The sequence below is a fragment of the Enhydra lutris genome, unplaced genomic scaffold, assembly GCF_002288905.1.
Source record: "Enhydra lutris kenyoni isolate GAN:26980312 unplaced genomic scaffold, ASM228890v2 scaffoldscaffold19, whole genome shotgun sequence".
NCBI lineage: Eukaryota > Metazoa > Chordata > Mammalia > Carnivora > Mustelidae > Enhydra > Enhydra lutris.
The window spans coordinates 19,555,925-19,574,137 of NW_019154103.1; the positions used below are offsets into that span (position 1 = coordinate 19,555,925).

The 18,213-nt window shown below is 40.9% G+C and overlaps 1 protein-coding gene and 1 pseudogene across 1 annotated transcript in view; both read right to left on the bottom strand.

Moving 5' to 3' along the window:
• The window catches only part of LOC111148337 (multiple C2 and transmembrane domain containing 1), a 525,636-nt gene that overhangs the window by 503,721 nt on the left and 3,702 nt on the right, over nt 1-18,213 (bottom strand). The gene's annotated exons all lie outside the window — the stretch shown is intronic.
• LOC111148338 lies at nt 3,235-3,513 on the bottom strand (annotated as a pseudogene).

The window sequence follows — 18,213 nt, forward strand, 5'->3', positions numbered from 1 at the left end:
ATCTTACTCTTGTCATAGGTCTTAAAAGGACCAAACTCTTCTTTTTTTTTTTTTTTTTAAAGATTTTATTTATTTACTTGACAGAGAGAGACACACTGAGAGAGGGAACACAAGCAGGGGGAGCGAGAGAGAGAGAAGCAGCCTCCCTGTTGAGCAGAGAGCCAGACACAGGACTGGATCCCAGGACTCTAGGATCATGACCTGAGCCCAAGGCAGACGCTTAACTGACTGAGCCACCCAGGTGCCCCAAGATGGTCAAATTCTTGAAAATGAAGTCCACAGTCCAAGGACACTTTTTTTTAATCAAGGAGACTTCTGAGAGACTGCCGTGAAACAGTGTAGGCGAGAGGGCACCTCTACATTGCTGCTCCTCGCATAGTGTCTAGGTAGGCACTCTGCAAATATCTTCGGAGGATAGCCAAAGCACCACTATTGTTAGGCATTACACCCGCTTTTAGGAAGTGAAAAGGAATGACACCTCAAAATAAAAATGTAAATAATATAAAAGGACCAACACTGAGATGAAGATGCCTAAGTCAGTTCTTGGCAAAAACCCGAGGGAGGACTATGTGGAAAGCTGTGAGTAGAGACAGGTTTGGAATCACATCCTAAATCTGTATTTGAGAAATTGATTATTTCTGTCTTTACTTAACCTTGAAAAATAAAATCCCTGTAGTAGTTGTAGCAATGAGATCCTCAGGGGAGTGAGAGGTAGCGTCACTGGAAAACTTACGATTTTGTGAACAAAAGTTTGCATTTAACTTTCTTATGTTGATTTCACCTGTTTGTTTTTTCCAGACGTTATGTAATTGTTCTGAATCTGACAATTTAAAACATGGTAATTAAATCCTTTCTTTAAAAACAGAAATTTGGACTAATGCAGTGTTTTATTTGAAAAAGTTCACTGTTGCATTAAATATTAAGAAATTGATAAAGAAGTATTAAATGTTTTTTTAAAAACTTGCAGCTAAATAGCTCCTTGAGATATTCTTTTAATAAATGACCAAAGCTATTCAATAAATATCAGAAAACTAAAAGATAAAGTTCATTTACGTCATACCATATCACTTATCCCTAATTATTCTCCTAATGCTTTAAAAATTAAAAGTTTTTCTTGGGGCACCTGAGTGGCTCAGTCGGTTAAGCATCTACCTTTGGCTCAGGCCACAATCTGGAGTCCCACATCAAGTGCCCTGCTCAGTGGGGAGTCTACTTCCTCCTCTGTCCTTCACCTTGCTTGTGCTTGCTCTCACTCACTCACTCTCCCTCTTAATAAAATCTTAAAAATATTAAAATAAAAATTAAAATTAAAAATTTTCTTCAATTAATAGGAAAATTATTAATTATTCAATTTGATTTCACATTTGTGGAGTATTTGCTATGTGCAAGGCATATATTAAGCAAAGGAAGGAACTAAAGCTGATCCCTTCAGAGACACTCCACTTGGGCTGTGGTGAAGAAACATTATCGAGTGTAGGAAGGCCAATCATCACAAAACTATTATCTGTAAAGTGCAGGCAGCCCCTCATTTCCTGAACTGGTGAGGTTCCAGAAAGCTGTTTACTGACTTTGTTGGCCCAGGGAAGCAATATCACAAATGGAGCTGGTTTCCAGATGAGACCTCCTAATACAGTCCTAGGAGCTCCGGCCCAAGTTCTGGGGGCAAGAAATTACTAGGGACAGGAGAACATGGGAAGTTCTTCACTCCTTTGCCAGGTCCATTCATTCTGTAGCAAAGCTCTGAATCAAAGAAAGTCTTCAGATAGCATTCTCCCTTCCGCACACCTCCATTCAAAGCTCTACTATTTTCCAGCCTCGTGGCATGCTCGCCAACAACTAAGTCCAGCAGCAACCCCTCAGGCCCAGGTCACTGCCCCAAATTCTACAGACCGAGCTAATTCATTGGGCTCCCACCAACTTCACCCATCCCCATCGAAATGTATATCTATCTATCAAAAATGTAAATCTTTTCTATCCAGGAATGAGGAGGAAAGACTAACTGAATTCATTCATGCTAAAGTAGGAATGATCAGTCCTTAAGATTGTGTGCCAAGGGCTGCTGGAGGAAAACACCCAAGAGGCTCCAGAAGACAAGGGTATAAATTCTAAAGAAAATACCTATTAAGTCAAATGTGGAGAATAACAGCCCACTAACAGTGACTGAGGCGGGGAGGGGGACAGGCAATATAGGAGAATAATGACTGTGTGTTGAGTGTTTACCATGTGGCAGGAACTCATTCTAAAGGACACCATCGGGTAAGTATGTTATTAGCCCAGTTTTACAGAAAAGAAATGTGGGGTTTGGAGAGGCTAGCACTTGAGTGATCTCTGGAAGATTGTCTGCCCAGTCCTCTCTCCACCGTGGCAAAACCAGTAGGATCCTGACTCCGGAGGTGGGCAGCTCGCTCCGGCCATTCTTCTTTTGCATGATTCCTTCTCTTCTTTTCTACTGAAACCAGAGATCCTATAAAGGCAAATTTTTTCCAGAGTGTGACAGTCAGGACAGCAGAGAAACTGAGGCAGTAATGGATGGATACTACCAAAGCATATTTGTAAAAATTAAACTGCTTCTAAGTGGGGTGTGAATGAGGACCTGCTTGTGACTAGACCCTGTAAAAGGAGAAGACAGTATCTTAACTTCCTCAGTGCATTTATCCCCCAAGCATCAGTATCTACCTATGGAAAGTATGATTTATAGGGTCTTTTCCAACATTCTAGGCCTCAATTAATGAGAGAGCCTTGAAGTTAACTCAAGTGTTATCATTTGTACCAAAGCTGACTTTAAGATTACTCATCTCATTACTATGGCTCTACAATAGTATAGAAGGGCATTAAAAAAGGAATCTGATGTACTTTTCCATTCCATACACTATGCTCATTTTACATTAAAAACACAAGAAAAACAGTCTTCTCCAGCAGGGCTGGTGAGAGCCCTGTGCCCCACACCAGGAGCTAGGCCCAGCAGCTCACAGATCAACGTTTCAGATGCCTGATCATTCATCTTCCCAACTGCTGATTATTGACAGAACCCTAAGAGCACATGGGCAATTTTTGCTTGCCCACGGCAATATTTTTCTAATAGAAACAATCCCACAGCATGTATTGTCATCTGATAATAACATGAAGGCAATCAAAACAATTAATTATTCAATTAATGAACAAATGTTCTGGAAAAATGCTCCCAACAATGGATGTCTGAAAAAACAAACTACATGGCCTTCTCATTGATCACATCTAGTTGGAGACACTTTGGAGCAGGGTAATACCGTCTCCTTTTAGCATGATCCGACCCACTTGTTTTCTTGACTTTGTTTTAGAATGAATCTCTTCTGCTCTACCTAATTCAAGGTTCATGCACTCATCCAAACCAATGACACAGCCCTCTGTCTGCATGGTCACTTGTACCTTATGCCATACCTGAATCTGAGAACTGTTTTGCAAGTATCTGAAGATGAGGTTGTTGGGCTGCACCATCACCTTCTAGGTTTTCTGGCTCTGGCCACCATATGCCATGGTGGGTGCCGACAAAGACCACATGCTAGCTCAGAAAATGGCCAGAACAATCCGATTTGCCTTTAAGGACCTGCTTCTCTCTCACTTTCAGTCCCTATGGTTTGGGTTGGATTACCCTCATTGTGGGGCACTAAGGTACACCTATGATGTGGCCAAGCAGCTCATCCCCTGGCCACAAGGAGTAGAGTAAGAGCCCAATCATTCCAGTGAGACTCACTTCAAAAAACTGTGTGCCAAGGGCTGCTGGAGGAAACCACCCGAGAGGGAAGATGCCCAGAGCCAAGCAGTTCTGAGGGAACTTAAGAAGGAGGGGAAGGGCAGAGACAGAGAGAGCTGATGGCATAGTTTGAAGCTCTGCGTCCAGCCTGCTCTGGGTCTTTTCAGGGGTGAGCCGATATACTCTCTGTTGAAGCCACATCAGGAAGAATTGAGCTTCTGTCGCTCATAAGGAAAGAGTCCTGAATAAGACATCTCTGTGTCTGGGCTCCACTCATCTCATTAGACACCTGCATTCCTGCCCGTGTCTCCCCAGATGTTCCTGTTATTATGATGGGAACCACTGTGTGCTCCTGGGCCTGGCCCAACTGGCAGAACCCGCAGGCCCGGCCTCAGTAGCAGGTACATCTTCTGGGTCCTGGCAAACCAGGCCTCAGTTCTCCAGCAGGTGCTCACACTCCCCACTCGCTCCACCCGCCCTCCTCCTCACAGGCTGCTGCCCCAAAGAGAGACTCAGGCTTCCAGGAAGGGAGCTCCAGGTTAGGTCTATGGCTGGCTTCTTTTAGAGGGAGTTAAGGGTGATTCCATTTGTCAAGGCCCAGAGCTCACAGCACAGATCCACGTCCCTCTGAACTAGCCACCTCTCAGGTTTGAGAGCTGCCTTCTAACTTAAACAAAGCTCTTTCTTCAGAATGACTCCATATGTGGGCTTTTACCTTTTTTAGCACATTTCTCTTTTTTTAAAGATTTTATTTATTCATTTGACAGACATAAATCACAAGTAGGCAGAGAGGCAGTCAGAGAGAGAGGAAGGAAAGCAGGCTCCCCGCTGAGCAGAGAGCCCAACACGGGGCTCGATCCCAGGACCCTGAGATCATGACCTGAGCCGAAGGCAAAGGCTTTAACCCACTGAGCCACCCAGGCGCCCCAGCACATTTATTTCTAAAACACGGCCAAGGGATCACTGAGAGAAATGAGTATAGCTAAGGGGACAAAAGTCTAGTAGACCAACAGCACTTTCCATGAGGTAACTGAGCCTCTGTATCTCCTGTGAAGAGGAGTCCCCATGGCTTCATTTACTTAACAGTGGGGTGTCCACACTACCTGACAGTGACATTTATCTTTGATGTATATTTACTATTTCCCCAGCTAAGAGGACAAATCTCTGGAGGGCAGAGCCATGGGTCCACAGAAGCCAGAACAGAGACATGTGAGTGTAGCCCATAGGCAGCAAATATTGACCCCTGAGGAGGATAACTAAGAGGATTCCGTATCATATTTTCTAGGAAAGACATCTTTCTTTTCAGTGGTTCAGTCCCAAAGAAAACTCTATACAAGGGAAGAGAAATCAACTTTCAGGAAACAGAATCCAATATTAACAATAAATTCCAGTTATGACCAAATTAGGGTTCCAATTATATACTGGTCACAGTAAATGCTGCAGGCCACAACTGGCTATTTATTTCTGGGCACATCTGCTTGTCTTTCCAGGAAGCCAGTCTATAGTTCTTTCTTTCTAAGAACCAATCCATGTCCCCTGCAAGTTTCTGGGATAAATGAATATAAAATTTGAAAATTTAAAGATTCAAGTTTTGATTTTTTTTTTTTTCTAGTGCTAATGGGGCCATCTTACTTCATGAGAGCTATCACTGAGTCTTCCTTTTGACCCAAGAGTACTAATGGAGGTTTTTGGAGTCCATGGGTTGGAAGTCATTGACTTCCTTGCTTGAAGGTGAATCAACAATGATGGATTTGTGTCCATTTGTATTTCTTTCTTTTTTTTTTTTTTTAAGATTGTATTTATTTATTTGACAGACAGAGATTACAAGCAGGCAGAGAGATAAGCAGAGAGAGAGGGGGAAGCAGGCTCCATGCTGAGCAGAGAGCCCAATGCTGGGCTTGATCCCAGGACCCTGGGATCATGACCTGAGCTGAAAGCAGAGGCTTTAATCCACTGAGCCACCCAGGCGCCCCTCATTTGTATTTCTTTATGAAGAGAATGCAGGTAACCACTGTGGTTGCCTGGGGAGATCAAAGCTTGATAGGCAGGCCTCACTTGGGTGGGTCTTGGTATAATTTCTGGGCCCTAATCTGCTAGAAACGCTAGAATCCATACCCTGAGCTTTCATAAAGTAGCAAATAGGCTGCTAATACTACTACTTTAGGTTTGATTGATGGACTAGAGTCTCATTGAGGAGTCTTGATATTTCCTTTTTTTTCCTACTATAACACTGTATCATAAATATCATGGTGAGGTTTTATGCCCTTTAAGCTTTCCTTGTTGCTTAGGCACAACTGTCAATCTGTTTCACAAATGTGAATATTGGCTGTACATGAAAGTATAAAACTTAGATTTTATATCTAAGAAAATACATAGTAAAATAGAAAACTTAAAACTCCCTCACCACACCTCAGATCTGTTCAACAAGCAGTCTTCCTAATTAACCAAGATTACGTTAACAAAATATACAGATTTAAATGTATATTGTATACCTCTTTACAGAATCCCTTCCCAAGGTTCTTCATTTCTTTTCCCCATCCTAACTTCAGGAAAGAAACTGGAAGCTCACAAAATGTATGTCTTCCATAATTTACAGCTGTAACATCTAAATCACCAGGCTTTATCTCATTTTCATCTCTACTTAGCCTCGGAAATGTGCTTTCTCTGAGAATCTCTCCCCTGAGTACTGACAAAGGGAGGTTAGATTGCATTTCCTGCCTTCATTTACCTTCCAATAGTGTGCAATAAAAAGGCAATAGGAAGAATGAAATGGCCTGTTTTTCCAGGGGGAAAGATATTTTCATCTTTCATATTTCTGTTTCTTACAGACATTTTTAAAATACAACATCTTGGGAGAGGGAAGCAGCCCCTACCAACATTGTTACCTCCTTATGAAGCACGTCTGTGAGCATAGTGTGGCTCCACAGGGAGCAGTAAAGAACAGCTATTCCCAGACCAAAGTCATGAACTTCCTGCAAATGGTTCTCCTCTTCATGGAAGAGCATCGGAGCTCTCATGACGGCTCTAGAACTTGTGAAAGTCCACAACTCCCCATGGCCCACAAGGTCCTGCGTAACCTGGCCCCAGCCAACCATTCCACACTGAGCCCCCATACTTGCCTTCTTACCAAATTCCAGCTGTGCAGGCAAAACTTCTCTAAGTGCCTGCTGTAGTGTCCTGTGCCCAGAACTATTTGCTACATCCTTTCCTTCCTTCTGTTCCCCCAAATCTGGTCAAATCCTGTTCATTCTTTGCCTCTCATCCTAAAGATCCCTTCTTCAGGAAAGCCTTCCCTGCCCCTCCCCTTCCTGCAAGCTCAGGTTGGGACCACTTAGAACTGGCTATCTGTATTTCTCTGTACTCCTCTGAATCCATTATTACAATTATAATAGAGTGTGACTTGTGATATTTTTAAAACTGTAATGGAAATTTCTCCTACTAGATCATAAACTCTCCAAGAGCAGGAACTGATATGTCTTCTCTAGCAAGGTATTTACAAGAAACCATGTCTACTGTAGGGTAGATATTTCATAAATATGTGAGGAAGGGAGAGAGAAAGGAAGAGAGATATATTACCAAAATTGTTAGTACTATAGCAGAAGGAGATCTTCCAGCTACATAGGTATATCTGGGGCTGGTTCATTATAGAGAACATTGAACCAAATCTTTTCACCACTCCAAGACTTCTAGAAAAGTCTGAGCTCATGAGCCGATGTAGCAGCTTTAGTGTGGGGAGAGTGATGCACCATGGCAGTTAGACTCAAGAGTTTTGGAGCCAGCCACATACTTAGGTACAAAAATCCCAGCTCTGCCACTTACCGCCCTTTCTGAGCAATTTCCTCACCCTTTCTGAGCCTCCACTGATTCATCCATAAAATGAGGCTAAGAATTCTGGCCCCTTTTACAGTTGTCTCAAAGACTAGAAGTAATGACTGCCAAGCACTCATGACAAAGATTTTAGTGCTGTTATTACTGTTACCAAGAAACATTAGAAGTCGTGCTAGATTCAGAAGATATTATATCTTGCCTTTCTCCTTGCTAAAGGAATATACCCCAACCAGGCATAGTCACCAACAACTAGTTGCTTAGAAAACAAGGTGTTTTCCTGTCCCGAGATCCTGACACCTAGACTAACTGCAGAATGCATAGCTTTATTTTTCACAGGCATTTAACAATATGACTGGAAGTTCAGATACATGTACAGAATTCACAACAAGAATGATCTGAAAAAGATTCACCAAGAATGATCTGAAAAATTTCAGGATCTGAAAAATATTCGCTGAGCGTGCCAAGAAACAAACTGACCCATTCACACTCACTCTATATTTCTGGACATTTTCTCCAAAAAATAATGGCACATTCTTCCAGTTGTATCTCCAAAACAAACTGGAGACTCGGACCCTTTGGTAAGACTGGTGTTAGAGGAATGCCAGATTGCCAGAATCAACCACAAATCAATGGTTTGGGTAGCAGTCACACACCCATCACGGGTGTACAGATGTGGCCTTGCTAACAAGCAGAGTGGGGGTTTCTGGAAACTATGGCCTGGCACAAATCAGACATCGGTTACCCAAGCTCTGCCATTCACTAGCTAAGGACAGAAGCTGGACTGCATACAAGTTAGCCTCTCTAAACATTTCCCAGGTATAAAATGCACTGATAATACCTCTCTGTCAAAACTGCTGTGAGGTTTGGAGTGAGATAATGTACATAATCTATAATGATTATTTGAGATACCATGTAAAGAATGCCTAGCAAATATATCTATTTCATGTCATATCCTTTCCCTAATACCGTGCCTTTCACAGAACAGGAAAGCCTTAATGAGAGAAGCCAGGGGAGCTTGTCAAACATAGATGCTATATCATTATAAGGGTCTTATAACTTATAAAGCATTCCTAATAAGAATATCAATAACAGAAATAGTGATGATCTCGCAGGATACCTGATGCAGAAGAATTTTTTTTTAAATAAGACTAACATTTAAAAGATGCCAGCAAGATCTTTATCTAGCTGTCAAAGAGAGCTAAGAGGACTTAGTACCAGTAAAAAGTAAGTGGGAGAGCTAGGAGTCTACGTGACCTCAAAATCTTCTGTTACATTAAGTCTGTCTTTATTAAACTTACTTGTTATGAGACAACCTTCCAATAAGAAAGATAGGAAGGAGATGGTGGAAGAGCTGTAATGTTACTACTGAGATGGGGAAAAAGACAAGGCTTTAAAACTTTGTTCGAACTTCTCCCTGCAGTTCTGTTTCCCTGGGTTGGGCTCCTCGGGCACAACCTCCTTCAGACAGCCTTCCTTTGTAGGATCCAAATTATACTAAAGTGTGACTTTGGAGCAGTCCCTTAATCTCCTATAGCTTAGTCTCCTCACCTGGAAAATGCAAAAGATAATAAACGTACTTCAGAAAATACTGTAGTCGACAAATGAACTAATACAAACAAAGCACCCAGAATAGTGCCAATACATCATAAGTATTCTGTAGTTTTAGGGATTTTTTTTTCTTTTTAAAGATTTTTTTATTTATTTGATAGAGAGAGACACAGCAAGAGAGGGAATACAAGCAGGGGGAGTGGGAGAGGGAGAAACAGGCTTGCCGCAGAGCGGGGAGCCCGATGTGGGGCTCGATGCGGGGCTCGATCCCAGGACCTTGGAACCATGACCTGAGCCAAAGGCAGACGCTCAACAACTGAGCCACCTAGGTGCCCCTCTGAGTGAGTTTTTTTTTAATTTATTTTTATTTATTTTTATTTTTATTTTTTATAAACATGGGGATTTTTAATAGTAGGTATAAAGTGTCATTTTAAAATGGCACCAGTGTGAGAGGCCCTTGGTTGGTGATCCACACGTCAGAAGTGAGAGGGTACAATTACAAAGAGAGCCCAGCCCTGGTGGGCAGGAGAAGACCACACTCATCATGTCCTACCTCATGTGACCTAACTTCAGCAGACGGACCACGTACTGCGATTTTACAAACGTTAATTCAAATGCAGGGTCATAAAGCCAAGCCCTACCACTAGAAAGAACTTCATGGGCTTACTTAAGAAAACTAATTTGCATGAGAAATTCTTAGCACCAAATACATACAAAATTTGTGTAGCTACTGAAAACTCACATTGGATTTAACTCAGTTATTCTCTGACTCGTCTTTTGAGGTGATTTCACAAAATGAGCTCCTCATCAGTATCAGGAGTACCCTTGGCTGAGAATACATCTTAACAATCCTAAAAGTATCCCTTTTTCTCTAATTACAACATGAACTATATCAATAAAGAAGTTCACCCAAACACCTCCCTATTTTTAACTGTAAGGATCTCTTTGTGAGGGCAAAATCGGGCCAGGCTTGAAAATGCTAATGGTAGATATTGGTTATTGTGACTTCTAGGTTTCAAAAGCTTAAGGAAATGAATCTTTTCTGTGGTGGCTGTAAATAAGATAGCTACTTAGGAAAGAAAAACCATTCTGCTAAGAAAAGACATTCCTTATACATTAGTTCAAATTCAAAGTAAGACTACTCATTTCCTTTACAGAACACACCCCATAGTAAATCATCAAAATGGTCTATTGATTGGTTTTTTCCCTTCTCTCTTTGGCTGAGCTGGTTTTTATACAACTACTCAGACTACATAGACTTAAACCAGTTATTGTAAAGACAATGTTATCATTGAAATTTAGTATTACCACATTACGTTTGGAAGTGGAAGAATATTGGGGTGCTTGGAGGGCTCAGTCAGTAGAGCATGTGATTCTTAATCTCAGGGTCGTCAGTTCAAGCCCCATGTTGGACGAGGAGTTTTTATTTTAAGTAGTTAAAATAAAAATAAAAACAAAAACAAAACAACAGTAATAAAATAAAATAAGGAAGTAGGAAAAGTATTGGAGTTGTGGTCATCTTTGACTCCAGGGGAAAATAGTATGTATGTAAAAGAATAAGTATATGTATACAGCATACCTGGTAAAGGCATAATTGTGTTTGGGTGTGTAAGTGTGTACACATGTGTCAAAGCAGTACAAAATGTCAAAACATCATGGGAGCTAATTATTTAAACTCCACTATGGAAAAAAATTACAAAAGCTTCTAATGAAAAAAAGTGCCTGACTTTCCTCTTTTATTTTCCTGCCCATGTTCCTAGAAGGAAAGAGAAGTAAAATAGTGAAAGGAAGAGAACAGCAGGTCAGAGAATGAAGAGCCAAGACCCACATAATATCCCACCCAGAGAGTCCTGTGAGAGGTAAACAGCCTAACCATGGTTGATAATCCAAAATACACAAAAATCCCCTCATAGTAAGTTCCACATACTTCTTCCTCCTGTTCTGGCATATCCCAAAAGCGGGGGGCGAGGGGGATCAAGTCAAAGAAAGTGAAAACGTCAAGCAGAAAGGAATAAATATAAGACCACTTAAAGCTCCATCTTCCTTGACAAGAGGCAGAGGGCATGGGGCCTGGGAAACTGGAAAATGCAGGCTTCCCTCCATGTCTGCCCAGTCCCCTGTCTCACTCCCCAGATCCCCACAGAGCAGGCCAGAGAGTCACAAAAACACCAGCTAGGTCTGGAGTAAATGAATGCAATGAGGCCTTGGGGGCCAAACAGAGAGGGGAAAGGACTGAAGGGTGACAACCAAACTGGTTAGGTAAATGCTTTTTTTTTACTTTTTTACTTGAAACTATGGTGTTGAATTGGCATATATGCAACGCCAGTCACAGTCACAGCTGGATGCCCTCCAGGTCCCTCAGACCCAGCTTCTATCTAAAAGCAGAGGGAAGCAAAGAAAGGAGGGGAAAGTGCAGTTGTGCCTGCTCTCAATGGGGGGGGGGGGGCACGACATGCTGAGTCAGGGTTTCCCACCTCTAGGGAACAGGAGGCTTGGCAACTGCTCTGTAGTGACAAAGCGCTTCTCTCCAAAATCTATTCTAATCTCAAAAGATACTTTAGGAAAACAGACTTCTAATTTGGTGTTATGAAAATACTATTTAAAAGCAACTATAGAAATGTTGAATTTTTCTGTTATGAAAAGCTATTTTACACCTCAACAAAAGAACGGGAGTCAGATATGGCTTAGGGGTCTGGATAGAATACGGTTTCTATTTTGGGAAGATATCTATTTGTCATTTTCAGAAATTGATCATTTGCCACGCACAGATCGATCTTTCGTCTGAGAAAGAAAGCATATTTTAATATGTTTGAAGCACAAAACTCCTCAAGAATGAAAATTTTCAATAGAGGCCATAGATTCTAAAACTTTCCATTCTAAGGATTCCCCAAATATTTAGCCACTCTGACATCAGGTGTGTAAGAATCTATGAAACAGAGTCACGTGGGAGGTTTTCTTGTTTTACCTGATTTTGTTTAACACACGTTTACCCTTTCTCTTACTCCATTAACGCTACTTTCAGTGCTTAATGCTGCAGGAGAAAAGGAAAACTGTTTTATTCAGGATGAATTCAAAATAACTATAAAGAATATGGGCTATTCCGGTAAACAAGTGACAATGTGGTTCTCAGGAGTCTGACACCCTCAGCAGTAAATGCAAATTCAAAACTCAACTTTCCCTCTACCCTCCCCAGAAAAATACTTTAATAAAAAAGCATTTTTGGGGCGCCTGGGTGGCTCAGTGGGTTAAGCCGCTGCCTTCGGCTCAGGTCATGATCTCAGAGTCCTGGGATCGAGCCCTGCATCGGGCTCTCTGCTCAGCGGGGAGCCTGCTTCCTCCTCTCTCTGCCTGCCTCTCTGCCTGCTTGTGATCTCTCTGTCAAATAAATAAATAAAATCTTACCAAAAAAAAGCATATTTTCTTTTTTAACAGAACCAAGAAAAACCGAAGACATAAGTAAAAGGGAAAACATGGTGCGATTACTTCCTTCCACTCTCCCTTTCCTTGAAGGTTCAGCCAAATCCCTGGTCTTTCCAATCTTTCTCTCCTCCCATCGCCAAGGTCAGGTCACTGCCCAGGTTCAGGCTCTCCCTAGGACTCTTGGCCTCTGCTACTAACTATGCCCTTCTGATGCTCACTTGGCCCTCTCTCCCCTGCTCAGGTGCCTCCAGGGTTCCCTACAGCGGCCCCGATGCCCTGCTCAGCCCCCACAGTCTGGCCACAGCTTCATCTTCATCTCTACTTCCCATACCTTCCTTCCTGAACCCCAGGCCTCAGTCCCACCACTGACTCCCATGTTTTGAATACACAGCACACTTACCTGTCTCCGTGACCATAGCAGTATCCGCCCCCCAGCCCCCACCCCGCCCAGCCTTGCCGCCACCACCACCATCTCCCTATGACCAAATCCTAACCACACTCCAGTATAAGGCAGAAGCCATGGGTGGGTAGGGGGGGGGACACTGAATTGCTAACACCAAACCTACTACTTACCTACATCTACGTCCACAGTGTCTCCTTCCATTTGCAATGGAAGAGGAACCCTTCTTCAGGCTGAGGCTACCATTTCCCCTGGATTCTGGGGCTCAGTCGGACCCATGCCCTGAGGTACCTCACCCCTTCATTTATCCCTCTGTTCTCATTAAACCGCTCCCTCCTCGTAGGCTCTTACTGATCAACCCACTCAGGTGAGACCCATTAAAAACCAAAAAGCTTCCAAAGATCCCATCCCAACAGGGTTTCTACTCTCCTACTACCACTTTCTTTTATCCCCTAAAGAGCCAAACTGCTTGGCTTCTTTCCCTGTCTGGGGCTTCTCTTTCTCACACCCCTCAGCCCACTGCCTTCTGGCTTTAATCTCATCACTCCTGATTCCATTGTTTTGTAAAATGTTTTGACACCTCTTATATCCCAGATAACAAATGCCTGGCACTGGGAGTGGAATGGAGAGGAGAAATCAGACCTGAGCTCTCTGAGCCAGAAGTTCAAACTGGTCATTAAATTCAGCATAAAAATATATTTTATTTGGACTATAGCTTAAAAAATTTTTTTTCAAATAATTTGCCAAAAATTCAAGAACCTGAAGATTTCACATGAAAATCCAGGTTTCTGGCTTGTTTCAAAGAATCCAGAAATTCTGGCAACAATGCTTCTTTTACTACATGACAATAACCCGCTGAAGCTGAAAAGCAGCCTCCCTTCAATGGGACAGGAGCTCTCTGGTTCACCATGGACCCCACCAAACCCTCTCTGCTCATGTTTTTTTCTCTGATGGTCCCCGTGTGCAGTGAAGTTTGAATCCCTGTTCTAGATCGGTGCTATCCACTAGAAATAAAAATGTGAGCCGCATACATATTTTTAAATATTCTGGTAGTCATTTTTTTTAGAAAATGGAAAGGAACAGGTAAAAATTAACTTTAATAATATATTCCATTTAATTCAACATATCCAAAATATTATTTTGATGTACAAGCACCATAAAAAATTAATGAGATATTTTACCTTCTTTTCTCTGTGCTAAGCCTTCACAACCCAGTGTGCCTCTAACACCCATAGCACATCTCAAATCGAATTTGCCATATTTCCAACATTCAAGAGCCAAGTGTGGCTAGTGGCTCCATCTGAGCCAGCAGACTCCAGATGCTTAATGATTCACTATGAAAATCATCTTGCAAGTAGAAAGAGGGAGAGAGAATTTTAAGGGGAAAGAAGAAAGCAGGCAGGACTGAGGAAAAGGGTGATGACATTAAAGAGCAGGTATGGTGAGGACTTCAAGTCAGGAGGGGAAAAAAGCAGGATCACAGAGACAATGAACAGTGCTCCCCAAAAAGATCAGCTGTAGTCTAGCACTCCGGGTATAAAGACACCCTTTATAGGCAAATGCAGTTAACTGGCAACGCAGATTTTCTGGAGGGAGGCTTTAATCTTTCATAAATAGGCTTAGCATTAAACATGTGGTCACTGTGAAAAGCAATTGACCAAAAGTCTGACCCAGAGTTCACACACTTGGCATTCAAGAGGCAACAGAGTGGACCAGGCTAGTGAGGACAGGACTCTTGGTCCAGGCTGGGATTTTAATCCAGTTCAAGGGGATGGGTTTGAGGAGAAGTGGCAGTGATGCAGGCAGCAAATTCTCTTGAGCTGAGATCCAAGCAGAGATCAAGACTTAGAGAATCATAAGTGAGTGAGACTATGTCAGCAAAGTGTTGGAAATCCAGATGTGGGAGTGCAACATCAGAGGTCAGGAAAAGAGATTGGGTGCCAAAAAAGGATACCCATAGTCAGAGACTGGCACCTAGAAATGAATCCTTGAGCCACAGACCTCAGAAGCAGAAATCACTCCTCCATTCTCCACATGAATACAATATGGTGGCCAGTTAGTAGGTGTTCTGTCCTCTCCTCACACCCACAGACACGAACAAGAATTAAAGTGCAGGCTGAGAAAAGCCCAGCCACAAGCTAGGGGAGAGGAGAAGGTCAAACAGATCTGCCAGACTTAAAAGGACCTGGAAACAAGACGGGAGGAACATCATTATATAACTAAAAGTGCTTTTGAAACTTTTCCAGAGAATTCTGAATAGCTCTGGCCCATCCATTCATCCCTTCATTCACTCAGCAACCACTTATTGAGTAGTCTTCCCTCTCCAATGCTGATTAGACAGGTCGATTGTACTGAGGCTTGCCAAATTCTACTCTAGCAGTGCCGATGAAGGGAGCTCAGGCTGAAGCAAGGTAGGGTGAGCTCACTGAATAAAACCTGCAGGATTAGGAGGACATATTGATCCCAACACATCCAGAGGTCCATTTGTCTATCATGTGTTGTGAGTCTTCCCAAAAGGATGAGAAATCAGGCTGGCATAAAATATCTCAAGAGACTTCACAGGAATATCGTTCTCTCAAGAAGGCAGCATACAGGACTTTGAAATCTCATTACGTGGAAAATATGGGTTTTTTTGCATTGCTTGCATTCAGATTAATGTTAAATACAAATATTTGGAGACATGAGGAAAATTGTGGCCTGATATTCTGCTGAAAAAAAAAAAAAATTCTCCTGTAAGAAACTGGTCCACATTGGAGAGGGAAACCATTCACATAAAATCTTCAGTTGTTGAGGGATAGTAATCACTTTCCATAAAGTGCTTTTATAAAATTTTATAAATTGCTTTTATAAAAAGCAATGTAAGTTGGAAGAAATGGTTGACAGTGACAAAGAAGGCAAAATGACACATAAAGTTAATCTTGCAGGGGAAAAAAATGTATGATTGGTGACAGTTCAAACAAGTCAAAAATCACCAATTAAAAACAGTAGAGATTATTTAGCCACAGAAAAAAATGACATGTGAGGATGCCTCACACCTTTCAATAATTAGCTTTATAGAAAGAAATGTTGTCTTAAGTAGATATGCTTTATACCATAATTTTAAGAAAAACAAGTTTATCTAAAGCAAGTTCTAGCACAATATTTACTTCATTCGCATTAAAGAAACAAACAAACAAAAATACCCAATATTCAAACAATAACCCTCAGTTACAGGACTAAAGAGAAGGCTTTATTTAAGACCCTTGGTTTATGGAGGCAAGAAAATATATCATGTTTAGTAAGTTTTCCAGGGGAAAAGAAAAAAAGAAGTTAAACCAAAAAGCTCCAGATTTCAAAAACGTCATTTCTGTTTTTCTAAAACATACAACTATGATACTGCAAATAGCTATGAATTAACAGAAAAAAATACATGATCCTAACTTTGGAATATGCAGACTTCATCAATGCTTACAGTATTATCTAGACATATTATTTACTCTTTGTCAATCTAGAGTTAACAAACATTTTGACAACCATCATGAGCCAAGAAACCACACTACATATTTCCGAGTTATAAAACATATATTATTAGCCTTTAATTTTGTGAAATCATCCCTTATTTCCAAATGATGGGGCAAAAGAGAAAAAGGGAGAGTGTCCTATTGTCTTTATAAATCTATCAATCTTATTTTGTCGCTCTAAGTATTTATTTCACTTTTCCAGAATAATGTGCACACCCTTGCCAAAAGGAATATAAGATTTTTTTTCATTACTCTGTGAAATTGTGATGTCGCCAGGACCGCCTTGGTTAATCTGAGGCTACTTTTTGCCATCCAAGCAAGTAAAATAATTTACATCTTAAATAAGAAGGATGAGCAAAGTTCCCTGTTCATTTTTTTTTCCAGCCACCTACATACTTGTAATGGTAGCAGTGGCAAAATTTAATATACTGTTATACTATCATATACTAGCCATTGCTAGGGTTTATTGAGCTCCCATAATATTTACTTGATAACATTTCCATATATACAAGATTCATAGCTGTACTCAAATCTTCCAGATATACAGTATAGAACATAAAAGTCATAGGAAAAATAATTCCACTCCAAAGTAAACCTGTCACTGTTGACTCTCTTCCTCTGCAATAAGATGAGGATCCCAGTATTTTTTAGAATGCTATCACACATCAAACTTCATGCTCTGTTCCAAAATGTCCTAACATCTCAACCTTCCTCTCTCACTTTAAAAAACCTTTGAAAAAGTTATTAACATTGCCTGTAGGGCTTGTTTTTGAGAGTATTCGTGTTTTGGTGATTTTAAGTCATTCACGTTAGGAATTACATTTCCTTAAATTAAATCTGTGTCTTCCCCAAGATTAAGTTATGTTCTTTGGAGTAATATTAAAGACACCCGGAAAATAGATAGCAAAAATTAACCCACATCACATTTTTAACTCGTTTTTGAGAACATAAGCTTTCTCTACAAGGTCAAATAATTAATGAACCAAGTGGCACTTCACGTGTACACTTCATCTTAGAAAATATTTTTCTACTTTTTGTTGTAGCTTACATATATATTTTAGGAATTTTATCCCAATGAACAAATATTCCTCTTACTATGTTTTGTAATATTTCTATCATACCCTGAATAATGTAGCCACATTTTTTACAAAAATTTTTTTGCTTCTCTATGGAAGCAATTTTAACAACATGAATTTAAAAGAAAAAAACAATAAAAGTTTAACATTCATAAACTTCACACTTTGTTAAGACTCTAAAAAATGGGACATATTCATTCTTCACTCTTTATCTTAAAATACTGGCTTCCTGATTCCAGCAAAACATAATTTTAGTAACTCATCAAGACAGAATACATAAAATTGGCATATTTTTGATAGGCACACAAATTGAGAAAGCATCTTTCCCAACTGTGTTGCAGAAAATGAAATGCATCTGGTATGACAATATGGCCAAGCACGTGAACTAGAATCAGTGGGAAGAAATGTTGGATTTTTTTTCTTTTTCTCAAAGCAGAACATTTTGAGTAATGTACTTGCCCCAACAACAAGGCATTATTAAGTCTGCTCAAGTGCCTTCCAGAGATGTATTGGGCTGAAGACTACAGAGTAGCAAGAAGGGGCTGGCAGGGGCCTGGGAGGCAGCATGATTAGTTCAGTGTTAGTCACTGTAGGTCAGTGATTTCCAAATCTCTTCCCCCCAGCAGTTCAACCTGATGTCCTTGTTTCTTTCTTTCTTTCTTTCTTTCTTTCTTTCTTTCTTTCTTTCTTTCTTTCTTTCTTTCTTTCTTT